This window comes from Lithobates pipiens, unplaced genomic scaffold, assembly GCF_037356315.1.
Source record: "Lithobates pipiens isolate NorthernLeopardFrog02 unplaced genomic scaffold, aLitPip1_a1.2 Scaffold_25, whole genome shotgun sequence".
Taxonomy (NCBI): Eukaryota; Metazoa; Chordata; class Amphibia; order Anura; family Ranidae; genus Lithobates; species Lithobates pipiens.
Genome location: NW_027507787.1, coordinates 75,831,914 through 75,849,801, shown reverse-complemented (window position 1 = coordinate 75,849,801; position 17,888 = coordinate 75,831,914).

Sequence of the window (17,888 nt, the reverse complement as noted above, 5' to 3'; positions counted from 1 at the left end):
TGCCCAAGCGGCTGATGTTTTGGCCACGCGAGATGCGCTTGAGACATATGTTGCAAATAGCAGCAGTGCGATCTGATGCACTCATCTCAAAAAAAGCCCACACCAAAGAACTTTTAGAATAACGTGCAGAGGCAGCGCCCTGCACAGGCGGAGCTCTGCGGTGTGATTCAGTCGGTGTGCTGCCCCTAAGCTGGCCCCCGGAGGGCATCCTGCCTCCTTGGACATGTGCCTCCTCCTCCTCCTCCTCTCTCCTACCAGGCACCCATGTGGAGTCAGTGCCCTCATCATCCCCTCCCTCTTCATCGCTGTAGCAAACCTGGCAGTATGCTGCAGCTTGTGGAACATGACTGCCAGATTGCTGTCCTTCTTGAGCATCCCCTCTCTCTGCGCTCACGCTACTGCCTTCCTCTAGCTGAGTGTCATCATCAGAGCCTACAAAACACTGGGCATCCTCCTGGAGCATGTATCCAACACTGTGCTCAAAGAGTTCAGGAGACTCCTCAGGAGGACGTGGGGGGTCTAGGGAAGGAGTCACTGATGATGACATTGAGAGGAGGGAAGACGATGCGTTGGCAGCTGCTTTGCTAGTACCCTGAGACTGGGTGAGAGAGGATGAGGAGGATGAAGATGGCTTGGTCATCCACTCTACCAAGTCGTTGGCATGTTGTGGTTCAACATGTTCAGCTGCCGAAAAGAAGGACAAGCGTGTCCCATGGCCACGTGCTGATGACAATGCACCGCGTCCACGACCAGCACTGTTGTCTCTAGACACAGAGCCTGCTTGCCCTCTTTTATCGGCTCGCGCCTGTCTGCCTCTCCTTGCTGGCCTTCCAGACATGGTAATGGCCTGAAGGGAGTTGGGTAAAACAGCAGTGTAATGGAGTCACACAACACCCACTAAGCCCTGCAGATGGCTCTATTAGAGAACAGCAATAAACGGTAGATACAGGTGTATATTGTGCTGGAGTCACACAACACCCACTAACTCCTGCAGATGCCTTTATTATAGAACACCAGAGATAAAGGGGTATACTGTAATTGAGTCACACAACACCCACTAAGCCCTGCAGATGGCTCTATTAGAGAACAGCAATAAAGGGTAGATACAGGTGTATATTGTGCTGGAGGCACAAAAAACCCACTAACTCCTGCAGATGCCTTTATTATAGAACACCAGAGATAAAGGGGTATATACAGATGTATACTGTGCTGTGCTGGAGGCACACACAACTTCCAATAACTCCTGCAGATGGCAAGTGGGCTCAAATAGAGAAGAGCTATGTAGGTGGATATAGCGGTGTGTACTGGGTACAGAGCACGCAGACAGCACGCACAAGCTCCTAACACTACTGACTGCAAGCTCTATTATAAAAGATAGATCACTAGCTATATAGGTGAGGTGAATATAGCGGTGTATACTGCGGTCAGGGCACACAGACAACAACCACTACAGAAGAGCAAGATCGAAATTCGGCCGATAACGATCGGTGTGTACTGTGTTGAAGGTACACAGAACACCCACTAACTGCTTCAGACGCCAACACACTACACTAGGCCGCCGCGCTGGCGGCCTTATATAGTGTTGGGCGTGTACTACACAGCCTGAGCTATGATTGGCCATAGGCATCCTGCCTGTGGCCAATCATGGCTCTCCTCGCTGCTGGCGCTGTGATTGGCCAAGCATGCGGGGTCACAGTGCATGCTTGGCCAATCATGAGCCAGCAATGCACTGCGATGACGCAGTGCATTGTGGGCCGTGAGCGCCACACGAATTTGGCGCGAACGGTCCATAACGTTCGGAATTCACCGAACGGGCGAACAGCCGATGTTCGAGTCGAACGTATGTTTGACTCGAACACGAAGCTCATCCCTAATTCTTAATATAATAGTTCACAGTAGGGCACTGCAGAGCAGAGCATATAGGGCAGGTCCCTATTTTCAAACATCCAACTTATAAATGGAAGGAGATAACAGGAAGTGAGATGAAAAAAGACAAATGGCCAAAACTATTATACAGGGGTGATAACCCTTCCCTATGTTTTCCAAAAAGCTTAAAAATAGATTTTTTGACTGGAGCTACACTTTAAAAATGTACCACTTCAAAATTACAAACACAGTCCCTGTCTTGTTTGCACCGCCTGTATACTGCTGTTCGGAGTATATAGGGCCTGGGGGCCCCACTCCTTTCCTTTTTTTGGGGGGGTACAGGGTTCCCCTTAATATCCGTACAAGATCCAAGGGGGCTGGTAATGGGCAGGGGGGGGGCTACCCATGCCATTTTTCTCAATGATTTTCATCTGTATTGCCGGAACCAGACATTACATTAAAACCACAAGCAGTTTTACGTTCGAAAAAAATATATATTTCAAAAATGCAATAATTAGACATACAAGATAAATCATAACAAGGTAACATTAGCATTTGAGTAAAGGTCACTTATTAAACAAAGGTTATGGTTGGAAGAAACACTGTAACTAGACCAGGCAGGGTCTTATTGGAAGACCAAGTAGCTGTACTTCCATTTGGTTTGAAAAAAGGGCCAGGGTCGAGTGCCTGTCTCTCCGACAGCCCTAAAGGGAACAAGCTGTGTCGGGCGGGGAGGCCCTGACCCCACCCACCCTCTGGTGCCCTTCTACCATGCAGGGTCACATACCAGGTCATAAGCAGCATACTAAGTTCTACTTGAGAAGTAAAGATGAAAAGCTAAAAACTATTTACAATTAACTCGGATTCTTCCTAGGACCTTTTAATTATAGACCTTTAGTCTATTATAGCTGTGATTAGAACCAAGAATAAGAAAAAGGAAAAGCTTGAAGGCTCAGAGTGAGCAGAAAGGAGAGAGAAAGAGGAGCAACGCCTAATACTCGTAGAGTGATTTATTCCTGCCGTGTGGGGGCACCCAAGGTAACTCCCGCTTGTTGGGCCCAGGGTTCCCATACCAACTCAAAGTTTTTCGTCGTGTTTAACAATATACTTGAGAGCTTCTCTTGTGACATTATCCAAGAAATCTTCTTTTTAGCTGCAGCAAATGAGATTGTTTTTTTTTTCCAAGCTCTAGCTACTGTAAGCTTGGCTCCTAACAGTATAAAATGAATTAACCTCCTGGAGGATTTAGAAAGCAATGGGATCTGATCATTTAAGAGGGCAATCATCGGGGTCCTGGGAATCCGACCTCCAACCAACTTGTCAATTAGATTGAAGATCTGTTTCCAAAAGGGGTGTATACTTGGGCATTCCCACCATATGTGAGCCATCGTGCCGACATGTTTGCATCCCCTGTAACAGGTAGGGTCAGCTGTGGGGAAAATCGAGGCTAATCTGGAAGGGGTGTAATACCACCACATGATCACTTTTAGGCCTGCCTCCATCAGTGCGTTTGTTGAGGACTCCTTTTAGGGATTTAAGAGGCATTTTGCCATTTGTCTAGCTCCCATTGGAATTGGAAGTCAGATTCCCAGGCCTAAATATGAGCTTCTTTGGAATTCGTGGAGGTAAGTGACAAGTAGATTGATATTCCCCCCCCCCCCCCCCCCGGTCCATGCCCTGTCCACACCATATCTCATAATCTGTAAACTTTGGGGGGTAGAGGCTTTTCTTTCCAGAGAGAATGGAGAAAATGTATAACTTGTTGAGACCTATAGCGTTCCGAGCTATGTAGATTTAGTTTATTGATGCAGTGACTAAGTGAAAAGGGGCCCGCTGCTGTAGAGTAGTGACCAATTCGATACAGCCCCTTCTCCAGCCACCATTTGAATGCCATTGCATTCATCCCAGGGTGAAAAATGTGGGTTGTTAAAGAGGTGCGATAGTGGTTTGTATAAGGAGACCAAAGTATATGAGGATTGTAGTTTATCCCAAAGAGCGAAGGAGTGGGATAGAGTCGGGCCAATATCGGGGGGGGCCTGTCTTTTGGGGGGTGCCAAAGAAGGTAATCTAGTGTGAATCGAGGGGTAGCAAGTTTTTCTATATTCACCCAATCTGGCTTTTCATATCCAGAGTAAACTACAGATAGCTGGACTAGCCTGGCTTTTTGAGGTATTCTGTACCCTGCCTTTCCCCAGATAAACTTCAGTACTTTACTCTGGAATGATTTAATGTGATCTTTCTGTAAGGGTATGGGGAGAGAGCGAAACAGATATAGCAACCTTGGGAGCAGCGTAATTTTTGAGTTCACTCTCCCTAACCATGACAAGTTATTTTTAGACCAGATTGTCATCATATCTCTAGCTTCCTATACAGGAGGGGGTAGTTATTGGAATAGAGGGATTTGGTTTTAGATGTCAGATTAATACCCAGGTACCTGATGGAGGGTTCGCTCCAAATGAACTTAAATTAATTTTTTAGGAGGTCCACTGTTTTGGTCTGAAGGGAGACGCTCAAGGCTTGAGATTTAGTATAGTTCACTTGTAGGCCCGAAACAGTAGTAAAGTAATTTAGTGTTTTACAGATGTTCGGAAGGGAGGTGATGGGAGAGGTGACAAATGGCAAGATGTCATCCGCAAAGAGGCCGCATTTATGTGTTTGGGGTCCGCAAGCTACCCCTTGTATGTTCTATTTTGGCGTATTGCGATAGCCAATGTTTTGATGCCAATCGCAAAAAAAAGGGGGGTAAAGGACAGCCTTGCCTAGTTCCTTTCTGTATAGGGATGGACTTTGAGTAGCACCCTTGGAGTCTGATGTGGGCCGTAGGGTTAGAATAAAGATTGCGCATCAATCCCAGAAAAAATGTGCCGAAACCCCAGCGTTATAGTATTGTGTAGAGATAGGGCCAGGAGACTGAGTCAAAGGCCTTGTAAAGGTCCAGTGAGAGGAGCATCCCCTGCTCCCAATTTGCATCCCCCCACCCAACTTGTTTGCAGGATAGAGACTATGTCTATCGCCCGCCTTATGTGGTCTGGGCCTTGCCTGCCTGGGATAAACCCGACTTGATCCTTATGGATATACGCACTGATGAATGGCGCTAGGCGATTAGATAATACTTTAGTTAGGATCTTTAAGTCACTATTAATTAGGGATATGGGACGGTAATTTCCAATCTCTTCTGGATTTTTGTCTGGCTTGGGAATAACTGTAATATATGCCCTGTTAAGCTGCGCATCAAGAGGCTCTCCCTGTGTTTGTTAAATGCGGTACTAGGGTTTCGGCAAACGTTCTATGGTAGGGGTTCGAGAGACCATCTGGGCATGGAACAGAACATAATTTCAATTCCTTAATCACACCCATTACTTCCCCTTCAGTAAAGGGGGCTTCCATCTCTCCTTTGTGTTCTGGTGAAAGTTCCGGGATGGAAAGACCATCCAACAACTTGTTTAGGGAAATAACTGTCCAGGATGTGTGTGGGCTATAGAGGTACGTGTAAAACGAATGGAAGGCATCTAAAATTTTTGAGGGGTTAGAGGAGGTCCCAATTTCCGGGGATCCTAATTTTAGGCATGGTATAGGATCTGATTTGGGGCGTTAACTTAGCAGCTAGCATTACCCCATCTTGTCACCGTGGGTATAAAATTTATTTCCACTCCATCTAATTTGTTATTTCGCTTTGGCCGTGAGTGCTAAATTAAGTTCTAACCTAACCTTGTCAATTTGTGTCGCCGTGGTGGGGGAGGGGTTCAATTTATGCTGAGTTGTCAGACGTGTATACACTCCTTCCAGCCTTTCTAAATTTCAAAGTATTTATTCGTTTTTCAAAAGAATACAAACATATAATAAGAACAAACACAAGTTCAGAGGAAACATCTAAAACTAGTCGGCCTTCTGAATGTTACAAATACAATAGAAACAAAATGAACACTGGGTCCTCTGGGGGCAGATGATCTGCTAAAAACTTGGGGAGCGGCAGGACTCCCGAGTATCTAAAGAAGGAAAAGGGAGCTTGCTGTGCTAGGCTAGCTCCTCCCAGGCCTCTAGAAACCCTCTGCTCCCACTGTTGATCCAGAGAGATCCCAGGGTACTGAAGGCGTGTGTAACTAAGGCGAGAGCTTCTGAGGGAAGACCGTTTAAATCAACTGAACAGTCTGGCTGAAAAGCAACCAAACCCCTCTGGTTGAATTATGAGGCCGAGTTCCGAATATGTCAACACAAAAAAAAAAGGGGGGGGGGGATAAAAAGCACACAGGACAGACTAGAGACGATAGAGCCTGCAATTTAGAGCTGGCTGTAAGAGGTGCTCGGCTTACGGGCAGGCAGGGATATAGAGAAGGAGAAGAAAGAGCCAGGCGACAGGACCGAACCCGGGCACCAATTCCCTAACAAAATCAGTTAGGCTGAAGGCCTGTGACAAGAGGAATGCCCATGTGCTGGGCCCAAGGCTCCCATATGGATTCAAACTTATCTCTGTAGTCTAGTAAAACGCTTGTCATTTTTTCCTGGGTCATGATCCAAGAGATCTTATGTTTGGCTGCTCGAAGGGAGACTTTGGGCTGTTTCCATGCTTTAGCTATGGTTACCTTGGCACCCAGCAACATGAAGTGTATCAATATGTTAGTAAACTTGCCAATTTGGGGAATGGGGCCATTCAGGAGAGCCACCGCAGGGGTTCTAGGGATCTGAATACCCATTACCCGATAGATTAAATTAAAAATTCTCCGCCAGAAGGGCCTAAGTTTAACACATTCCCACCAGAGGTGGGCCATATTACCTGCCATTTCACAGCCTCTGAAACAGAGGGGATTGGCTGAGGGGAACATGTGGGCTAATTTGGCCGGGGTCAGGTACCACCTAGTCATCACTTTGATATTGGCCTCTATCAGAGAGACGTTCCTAATCCCCTTATAAGCTCTGGAGTAAGAGGAGGGCCAGGACTCCGGCTCCCATTGAATTAGTAGATCCTTTTCCCAGGCCAACATGAAAGATGTCTTGTTGTCATTCCGGGCTAGTGCCTGGTATATAACCGAAATTCCCCCTCTTTGTTCCGTGGCCTGTCCACACCACACCTCATAATTGGTGAAACGCAGAGGGCCAGGTTTCCCCTTCCAGATCCTATGAAGGTAATGTTGAATTTGAAAGAACCTAAAAAGCTCCAAATTCGGAATCCCCAGTTTCCTTCTGCAGAATTTTAGGGTGACGGGGCCAGAGGGCGTGAAGAAGTGGCCAATTCGGTACAGCCCCTTATCCAACCACCACTTGAATGATTTAATGTCTTTTCCTGGGGGGAAGTCGCGATTGTTAAAAATATGGGCAAGCGGATGAGAGTCAGACACTAAGGATGTGTTGGTTTTTAGTCTATCCCAGAGGGAGAGGGATTGGGATAGGATGGGTGAGAGAATGGGGGGGGGGGGCGCTCCTTGGGGGGGATCCAGAGCAAGACGTCTAAAGTGTATGGAGGAGCAGCCTGTCTCTCTATTTGCAACTAATCAGGTTTTTCCAGTCTGGAGTATACAGTAGACAATTGGGCTAGTCTGGCAGCTTGGAAGTACCAAATCAGTCTTGGGACTCCCAGCCCTCCTTTCTTCCGTAATCTGAAGAGTGTGTCGCGGGGTAACCTGTGACCTGCTTTCCCCCATATGAACTGAGTCACCTTCTTCTGAAAGGATTGAAGGTGATCAGACCTTATGTTAATTGGAATAGCTCTGAATAAGTAAAGTAGCCTAGGAAGGAGAGTCATTTTGAGGGAGTGAATTTTGCCCAACCAAGAGAGATCCCCTTTGGGCCAATTTTGTAAGTCTGCTTCTAACCGCTTGTAGGTAGGAGGAAAGTTGGCTGAATACAGCTGTTAGATTTTAGGAGTGAGTTTGATCCCTAGTTAATCTAAGAAGGTGTCCCTCCATGCGAAGTCAAAACTGCTCTAAAGGGTTGCTACCGTAGTTAGGGGAAGCGAATTATTAAGGGCATGGGACTTGGCGTAAATAACCTTGAGGTCTGAGGCCTTGGAGAAGTCATCCAGGGTTCTACAAAGATTAGGCAGTGAGGTGATGGGAGAGGTTAAGAAGAGGAGTAAGTCGTCCGCGAAAAGACCACACTTATGTGTCTGGGACCCGCATGAAACCCCTTGGATGTCGGGGTTGGATCGGATGTCTATGGCTAGAGTCTCAATGGCTATGGCGAAGATTAGAGGGGATAAAGGGCACCCTTGTCTGGTGCCTCTAGCTATGTTGAGTGGTGGGGAGTAGTGTCCTAATAAGCGAATCGACGCAGTCGGAGTCGAGTATAGAAATCAGAATTGTGCGAGGCATAAATTAAGATCCGCTTAATAGTAGCCAACATCCCAACATGAAATACTATAGAAGTTTACCCCTTAAAAAAGGCGGGACTTTTTAGGCATAGACTGTGACACCAACTGATTTGGTAAAAATATAGAAAAAAATAATTTTATTTCAACATAAACAAAGAATAATATATTAACATACATTTCCGAACAGGAGAAAGGGACACATTACTTCCTCCATGTGCATATATTTATAGAACCAGAAAACTTTTGCTTCCTACATCTTATTCAAAAGGAACAGACTTCTATGACATTGTATATAGGCGTATTCAAAGCATTCTACAAACAAGGTCAAATTGTGTTAATATTGTGCATCCAATGTAACCTACGCGTTACGGAGTTATCTTACTCCTTCTTCAGGGATGATCCATTTTAGCACACTTAAATTTAGAAAATAGTAGAATCTATAAAAAACATAAGAAATAATTCTATATACGTACAATTAAAAAAAAAAAAAAACAACGCACCACTAAAACGCACCACCTATATATACAATCTTCACTCCAAGATGCAGGTCTAGGCTCATAATGAGGGGGAGATGTTTAACCACCTTCTTGGATGGGAACTGGGACCGCAGTGATAGGCGGACTTTAAGGGAGGAGGTGTACAAGTAAAGTAAATGCATGTCAAATTTTCACATGCCTAGATTTTAAATAAGTATTGCATGTATTTTACTGCAGCGCCAATAATGGCAGATAAAGGTTCTATATGTTAACCCTCTTGTATGACTTCCGTCATTACATTTGTACTAAGAGGGAAACACCCCTAAAGAAAGGGGGGAACTTTATCTAAAAAAAGCTATCTCATAGTGTTCATTCCTAAAGATAATAATATTGCAAAATCTTTTAAAAATTTTACCCAAAAGCGTTTCATAGAGTAGTTTGCTGTGTGTCCCGAAGAGAAAACACCTGAGATTCTTATGTTAGAATTGTTAAAATGAGATGCCCAAATGTTGCAACTCTTTTAAATGTTTAAGGCAATCTATTTGGCTTAAAGTTGCCGCAATCTCTCTGTAGTCCAAGGATTTTGGTTGTATGGGAGAAAAAGATTCCCCCCCAGAGATAGACGTGTCAGGTCCAGCCTAAAATGGGAAGGGGAAGGACAGTTATATCCGTTAATTCCCCTTCATTTTTCCATAAGGCTGCATACAGACCGACATAAAAAAGTATATATATTTCCTTACCTTAAATTGTATCTCTCAGCAAGTCATCTCCTCCATGGCCATTGCAGACTGATAACAGACTGCTCCTGGCCCATTAAAGTATCTCACCGCCCCACCTCCTTCCCTCCCCTTCCAGGTGAAGTAAATATTACTCACCTGTGAGTCCTATCACCTAAGCGCGGTCCCCCGGGTGTGCGGCGCACGACGTCGCCCCATACCCACATCCAAAATGGCACCGTGGGAGGAGTGACGCCATGCGTCACGCTCCCACCGACCCGCATGCGCAGATCGTACCTTAGCCCTGGAGTTGGCCAGACAGTGTTGTTCACTAAACTACATCCCCCAGGAAGCACAGCGCCAGCAAAAGTGTCAGCAACTGCACATTCATGTAGGATGTGTAAACGCATTTAACCTCACGTTCGTCCGAGATGTCTATAGGGCGAGCGTGGGTGGAAAACCTAGGGAGACAGAGAAAAGGGAAGCTGGGGTGATCAGACCCACATCCCATTTCTGTTACAGGTATACCGATGAGCGAGAAAAAAGGCCACCAGGGGGGAAAAACAAAAGGTACCTGCCAACCAAGGGCAGGCTTCTCCCCTCCATAGTGGCCTTAGCGTGCCGGGATCCCATCCAGAAGAGCCCCATGGTGTTCGAAGAGCCAAAATTCACCTAATCGAGGGGGGAAGAAAAGTACATAAAAAAAAAAAAAGGCTACTGCATTAGGATTAAAAACTAGGTGAGGGATATTGGTCTGATTTTTTCTTTAATAGGGATTTGGGGTTTTTCGCCCTTTCTTCTAAATTGCCCTCTTATATGGATAAAAAAATGTTTCAATATCAAGGCTGTCAATTAAGTCAGCCTGATCATCGTTTTCATCGAGGAGAGAGACCAGTAAGTTGATCGCATTTTCCTCCTCCTTACTCAGTTGTTTATCTGAATCAGATGTCTCGTTATACATATTTTTTAAAAGAAGTTTTCTTATAAAGAGGTTGAGGTCCCTTGCTACCTCAAATTTATTCAAATTTTCATTTGGGCAGAATCCCAGACCCTTCAGAAGTACTTCTGTTTCTAGATTGGTTAAAGTGTAAGAAGATAAATTAATTATATTCATCTGTGTATTCAAAGGAATTATCATAGAGTGATTTATGTAGTTGTCGGCACATACGCCATTTTGTTCCCTTTGATTATATTTGAGCTCGGGCGGCTTGGAAAAGAAGAAGAGGAAAAGATAGGTGCCATAGGGATGGAGTTCGTGTCTCTGCGATCAGTGTATCATCGTAAGTTAGTGCAATCTTGTGCCTCTTCACAGGGGGAAATAGAAGAAAGTTCTACAGAGATCTCTCTCTGTGAATTACCTGTCACCGAAAGATTAGATGTGCCCGAAGTCTGTGAGAACGGTGTTAGATGTGTGTTGTGTCCTCGTAGTGATTTTTTTACTGATTGATCTTGTGGGTCTTCATGGTGTCTAAGGCCGCGTACACACGGGCAGACTGTCCGCCCAACTAGGTTCGTCAAACAGTTTGACAAACAGTCCGTTCAAAATTAGCATGAACGGACTTGACCACACACGACGAACGAACAGTCCGCTGAAAACTTGCGCGATGACGTGAACGGCACGTACGACGGGACGAGAAATTCGGCGTCCGATACACTGCAATGCAACCTTCGCCGTGTAAATTCTTTCTGAGCATGCGCGAGACTTAGTTTGCCGAACAAGCCTACACACGAGCGGACTGTCCGCTCAAACCAAGTTTCAGCGGACAGTCTTACGGAAATTCCGAAAAACTTTGTTCGCCAGACTGTCCGCTGAAACTGTCCGCTGAAGCCCACACACGAGCGGACTGTCCGCTGAAACACTGTTCAGCGGACAAAGTTGGACGAACAGTCCGCCCGTGTGTACGCGGCCTTAGTCTCTTGTTGCCTTTCTGTCTAAAAGGAGATTGTTGCTGAAAGGAAGAGGTATTAGAAGGAGAGTCTCCCATGTTATTCCCAACATTTTTAGCTGTTTTAAAGTTCGTCTGTTTCTGAGGTTGATAAGCCTGCCATTTATATGCTTTTCCCTCTCTAAATGCATTGTTATCTCTTGACATTTTTTTCTCTTTTTTAATCAGAATCCCTTTATTACGTGTCCCAGTCTTTGCCCCTAAAGTTCACCATCTTATGGAAGAGAAAAAAATAAAAAAAATAAATGGGGAGGGGGGAAAGAAGAAGGAAGGGACTATAATTCTATCCCTCCTACCCTCTATCTCCTCCTTGCGTTAAAAAATCTACGCATATAGCCCAAAAATAGGGGCTTAATATTTCTTATAATATATAACTCAAGAATTTAATTATAATTTTGTGTTACAAAAAATATATTATAAGTGGTATACCTCAATTATCCGGGGAAGGGATTGGCATTTACTGCCCAAAAAGATAAAAATCAGAATTGTGCGAGGTATAAATTAAGATCCGCTTAATAGTAGCCAACATCCCAACATGAAATACTATAGAAGTTTTCCCCTTAAAAAAGGCGGGACTTTTTAGGCATAGACTGTGACACCAATTGAATTGGTAAAAATATATAAAAAAATAATTTTATTTCAACATAAACAAAGAATAATATATTAACATACATTTCCGAACAGGAGAAAGGGACACATTACTTCCTCCATGTGCATATATTTATAGAACCAGAAAACTTTTGCTTCCTACATCTTATTCAAAAGGAACAGACTTCTATGACATTGTATATAGGCGTATTCAAAGCATTCTACAAACAAGGTCAAATTGTGTTAATATTGTGCATCCAATGTAACCTACGCGTTACGGAGTTATCTTGGGCATCTCATTTTAACAATTCTAACATAGGAATCTCAGGTGTTTTCTCTTCGGGACACAGCAAACTACTCTATGAAACGCTTTTGGGTAAGATTTTTAAAAGATTTTGCAATATTATTATCTTTAGGAATGATCACTATGAGATAGCTTTTTTTAAATAAAGTTCCCCCCTTTCTTTAGGGGTGTTTCCCTCTTAGTACAAATGTAATGACGGAAGTCATACAAGAGGGTTAACATATAGAACCTTTATCTGCCATTATTGGCGCTGCAGTAAAATACATGCAATACTTATTTAAAATCTAGGCATGTGAAAATTTGACATGCATTTACTTTACTTGTACACCTCCTCCCTTACAGTCCGCCTATCACTGCGGTCCCGGTTCCCATCCAAGAAGGTGGTTAAACATCTCCCCCTCATTATGAGCCTAGACCTGCATCTTGGAGTGAAGATCGTATATATAGGTGGTGCGTTTTAGTGGTGCGTTGTGGTTTTTTTTTTTTTTTTTGAAATTGTATGTATATATATTTATTTCTTATGTTTTTTATAGATTCTACTATTTTGTAAATTTAAGTGTGCTAAAATGGATCATCCCTGAAGAAGGAGTAAGATAAATCCATAACGCGTATGTTACATTGGATGCACAATATTAACGCAATTTGACCTTGTTTGTAGAATGCTTTGAATATGCCTATATACAATGTCATAGAAGTCTGTTCCTTTTGAATAAGATGTAGGAAGCAAAAGTTTTCTGGTTCTATAAATATATGCACATGGAGGAAGCAATGTGTCCCTTTCTCCTGTTCGGAAATGTATGTTAATATATTATTCTTTGTTTATGTTGAAATAAAATTATTTTTTTTATATATTTTTACCAATTCAATTGGTGTCACAGTCTATGCCTAAAAAGTCCCGCCTTTTTTAAGGGGAAAACTTCTATAGTATTTCATGTTGGGATGTTGGCTACTATTAAGCGGATCTTAATTTATACCTCGCACAATTCTGATTTTTATCTTTTTGGGCAGTAAATGCCAATCCCTTCCCCGGATAATTGAGGTATACCGCTTATAATATATTTTTGTAACACAAAATTATAATTTAATTCTTGAGTTATATATTATAAGAAATATTAAGCCCCTATTTTTGGGCTATATGCGTAGATTTTTTAACGCAAGGAGGAGATAGAGGGTAGGAGGGATAGAATTATAGTCCCTTCCTTCGTCTTTCCCCCCTCCCCCTTTTTTTTTTTTTTTCTCTTCCATAAGATGGTGAACTTTAGGGGCAAAGACTGGGACACGTAACAAAGGGATTCTGATTAAAAAAGAGAAAAAAATGTCAAGAGATAAAAATGCATTTAGAGAGGGAAAAGCATATAAATGGCAGGCTTATCAACCTCAGAAACAAACGAACTTTAAAACAGCAAAAATTTTTGGGAATAACATGGGAGACTCTCCTTCTAATACCTCTTCCTTTCAGCAACAATCTCCTTTTAGACAGAAAGGTATGGGGCGCAACAAGAGACTTAGGCCGCGTACACATGGGCGGACTGTCTGTCCAACTTAGTCCGCTGAAACGTGTTTCAGCGGACAGTCCGCTCGTGTGTGGGCTTCAGCGGACTTTTTCAGCGGACAGTCTGGCGGACTAAGTCTTTCGGAATTTCCGTAATATTGTCCGTCCAACTTTGGTTTCAGCGGACAGTCCGCTCGTGAGTAGGCAAGTTGGACGGACTAAGTATGGCGCATGCTCAGAAAGGATTTACACGGCCGAAGGTTGCATTGCAGTGTATTGGACGTCGTATTTCTAGTCCCGTCGTACGTGCTGTACACGTCATCGCGCAAGCTTTCAACGGACTGTCTGTTCATCGTGTGTGGTCAAGTCCGTTCATTCAAAAGTAGGACGGACTGTCTGTCGGATTGTCTGACGGACTTAGTTGGCCAGACAGTCCGCCCGTGTGTACGCGGCTTAAGACACCATGAAGACCCACAAGATCAATCAGTAAAAAAATCACTACAAGGACACAACACACATCTAACACCGTTCTCACAGACTTCGGGCACATCTAATCTTTCGGTGACAGGTAATTCACAGAGAGAGATCTCTGTAGAACTTTCTTCTATTTCCCCCTGTGAAGAGGCACAAGATTGCACTAACTTACGACGATACACTGATCGCAGAGACGCGAACTCCACCCCTATGGCACCTATCCTTTCCTCTTCTTCTTTTCCAAGCCGCCCGAGCTAAAATATAATCAAAGGGAACAAAATGGCGTATGTGCCGACAACTACATAAATCGCTCTATGATAATTCCTTTGAATACACAGATGAATATAATTAATTTATCTTCTTACACTTTAAACAATCTAGAAACAGAAGTACTTCTGAAGGGTCTGGGATTCTGCCCAAATGAAAATTTGAATAAATTTGAGGTAGCAAGGGACCTCAACCTCTTTATAAGAAAACTTCTTTTAAAAAATATGTATAACGAGACATCTGATTCAGATAAACAACTGAGTAAGGAAGAGGAAAATGCGATCAACTTACTGGTCTCTCTCCTCGATGAAAACGATGATCAGGCTGACTTAATTGACAGCCTTGATATTGAAACATTTTTTTATCCATATAAGTGGGCAATTTAGAAGAAAGGGCGAAAAAACCCAAATCCCTATTAAAGAAAAAATCAGACCAATATCCCTCGTTTTTAATCCTAATGCAGTAGCCTTTTTTTTTTTTATGTACTTTTCTTCCCCCCTCGATTAGGTGAATTTTGGCTCTTCGAACACCATGGGGCTCTTCTGGATGGGATCCCGGCACGCTAAGGCCACTATGGAGGGGAGAAGCCTGCCCTTGGTTGGATGGTACCTTTTGTTTTTCCCCCCTGGTGGCCTTTTTTCTCGCTCATCGGTATACCTGTAACAGAAATGGGATGTGGGTCTGATCACCCCAGCTTCCCTTTTCTCTGTCTCCCTAGGTTTTCCACCCACGCTCGCCCTATAGACATCTCGGACGAACGTGAGGTTAAATGCGTTTACACATCCTACATGAATGTGCAGTTGCTGACACCTTTGCTGGCGCTGTGCTTCCTGGGGGATGTAGTTTAGTGAACAACACTGTCTGGCCAACTCCAGGGCTAAGGTACGATCTGTGCATGCGTGTCGGTGGGAGCGTGACGCATGGCGTCACTCCTCCCACGGCGCCATTTTGGATGTGGGTATGGGGCGACGTTGTGCGCCGCACACCCGGGGGACCGCGCTTAGGTGATAGGACTCACAGGTGAGTAATATTTACTTCACCTTGAAGGGGAGGGAAGGAGGTGGGGCGGTGAGATACTTTAATGGGCCAGGAGCAGTCTGTTATCAGTCTGCAATGGCCATGGAGGAGGTGACTTGCTGAGAGATACAATTTAAGGTAAGGAAATATATATACTTTTTTATGTCGGTCTGTATGCAGCCTTATGGAAAAATGAAGGGGAATTAACGGATATAACTGTCCTTCCCCTTCCCATTTTAGGCTGGACCTGACACGTCTATCTCTGGGGGGGAATCTTTTTCTCCCATAGCACCAAAATCCTTGGACTACAGAGAGATTGCGGCGACTTTAAGCCAAATAGATTGCCTTAAACATTTAAAAGAGTTGCAACATTTGGGCATCTCATTTTAACAATTCTAACAGGGTTAACATATAAAACCTTTATCTGCCATTATTGGCGCTGCAGTAAAATACATGCAATACTTATTTAAAATCTAGGCATGTGAAAATTTGACATGCATTTACTTTACTTGTACACCTCCTCCCTTACAGTCCGCCTATCACTGCGGTCCCGGTTCCCATCCAAGAAGGTGGTTAAACATCTCCCCCTCATTATGAGCCTAGACCTGCATCTTGGAGTGAAGATCGTATATATAGGTGGTGCGTTTTAGTGGTGCGTTGTGGTTTTTTTTTTTTTTTTTTAATTGTACGTATATATAATTATTTCTTATGTTTTTTATAGATTCTACTATTTTGTAAACTTAAGTGTGCTAAAATGGATCATCCCTGAAGAAGGAGTAAGATAACTCCGTAACGCGTAGGTTACATTGGATGCACAATATTAACGCAATTTGACCTTGTTTGTAGAATGCTTTGAATACACCTATATACAATGTCATAGAAGTCTGTTCCTTTTGAATAAGATGTAGGAAGCAAAAGTTTTCTGGTTCTATAAATATATGCACATGGAGGAAGTAATGTGTCCCTTTCTCCTGTTCGGAAATGTATGTTAATATATTATTCTTTGTTTATGTTGAAATAAAATTATTTTTTTATATATTTTTACCAAATCAATTGGTGTCACAGTCTATGCCTAAAAAGTCCCTCCTTTTTTAAGGGGAAAACTTCTATAGGAGTCGAGTATAGGGAATGAAGAATACCCAGGAATCTGTTTCCGAAACCCCAATGCTCCATGAGCAAGAAAATGTATGGCCATTCTATGGAGTCAAAGGCCTTATGTAGGTCCATGGATAATAGCATACCCTCTTGTTTGGGTCCTCCCTCCCAGTTGGATTGCAGAACAGAAATTATGTCAATGGCCCTTCGGGTTAGATCCAGCCTTTGCCATCCAGGGATAAACCCAACTTGGTTTTTATGGACATGTCTGCCAATAAAGGAGGCTAGCCGGTTGGCCAAGATTTTGGTGAGTGTCTTAAGATCGTTGTTTAGAAGGGATATGAGCCTGTAATTCTCCACTTCCTCCGGGTTCTTGTTCGGCTTTGGGATAACCAAAATGTAGGTGGAGTTCAACTGGGGGTCTAATGGGGAGCCTTTAGTTATTGAGTTAAAGAATTTTGCCATATAAGGTGTAAGAGAGTCTGCAAATGCTTTATAGTATGGCACTGAGAGGCCATCAGGGCCTGGGGCCGATCCCGTTTTGAGAGATTTTATGACTCCCTTTATCTCCTCAGCTGAGATTTCTGCTTCCATTATATCTCTGTGATCAACCGAAAGTCTAGGTATGGGAAAATCTCGGAAGAGAGCATCGCATACATTATGGTCATCCTTTTGGGTCGAACTGTATAGTTTGGCATAAAATTCTTGGAATGACTTAAGTATTTTAATGGGGTTGGCAGAGAGCGTTTGTCCCGAGACCCTAATTTTGGGGAAAGAGTGAGTACAAATCCTAGGGGTTAATTTGGCTGCTAACATGGAGCCAATTTTGTCCGTCTGGTTATAAAATCTGGCGCTGCACCAGCGGATTTCTTTTTCCATTTTAGCGGTTAGGGCTAGGTTTAGTTCCAGTCTAGAGGCGTCCACCCGGTCCGCCAAAGCCCGAGAGGTATACTTCTTGTGTTGAGATTTCAGGGTTTTAAATTTGGTTTCGAGGTTTTTGATGTCTAACATTCGCTCTCTTTTGATGTGTGAGGCTATGCCTATTATTTTACCTCTGACCACTACTTTATGGGTTTCCGGGGAGATCCCCCCCTACATCATTCAGGCAAAAGTATTCCTTCAAGGAGCTCTCAATGTCCTTGGATATACTGGGGTTGTTCAGGAGAGATTCATTGAGTCTCCAGTGTGTCCCCACCACCTTCGTTACTACATTGTGTACCGAGATACATACTAGTGAGTGATCTGACCAGGGAACATCGAAGATGGAGGCTTTATGTTCGGATGGGATCATCTACGGGGAAACCAGAATATGATCAATCCTAGCGTAGGATTGGTGTGGGGGA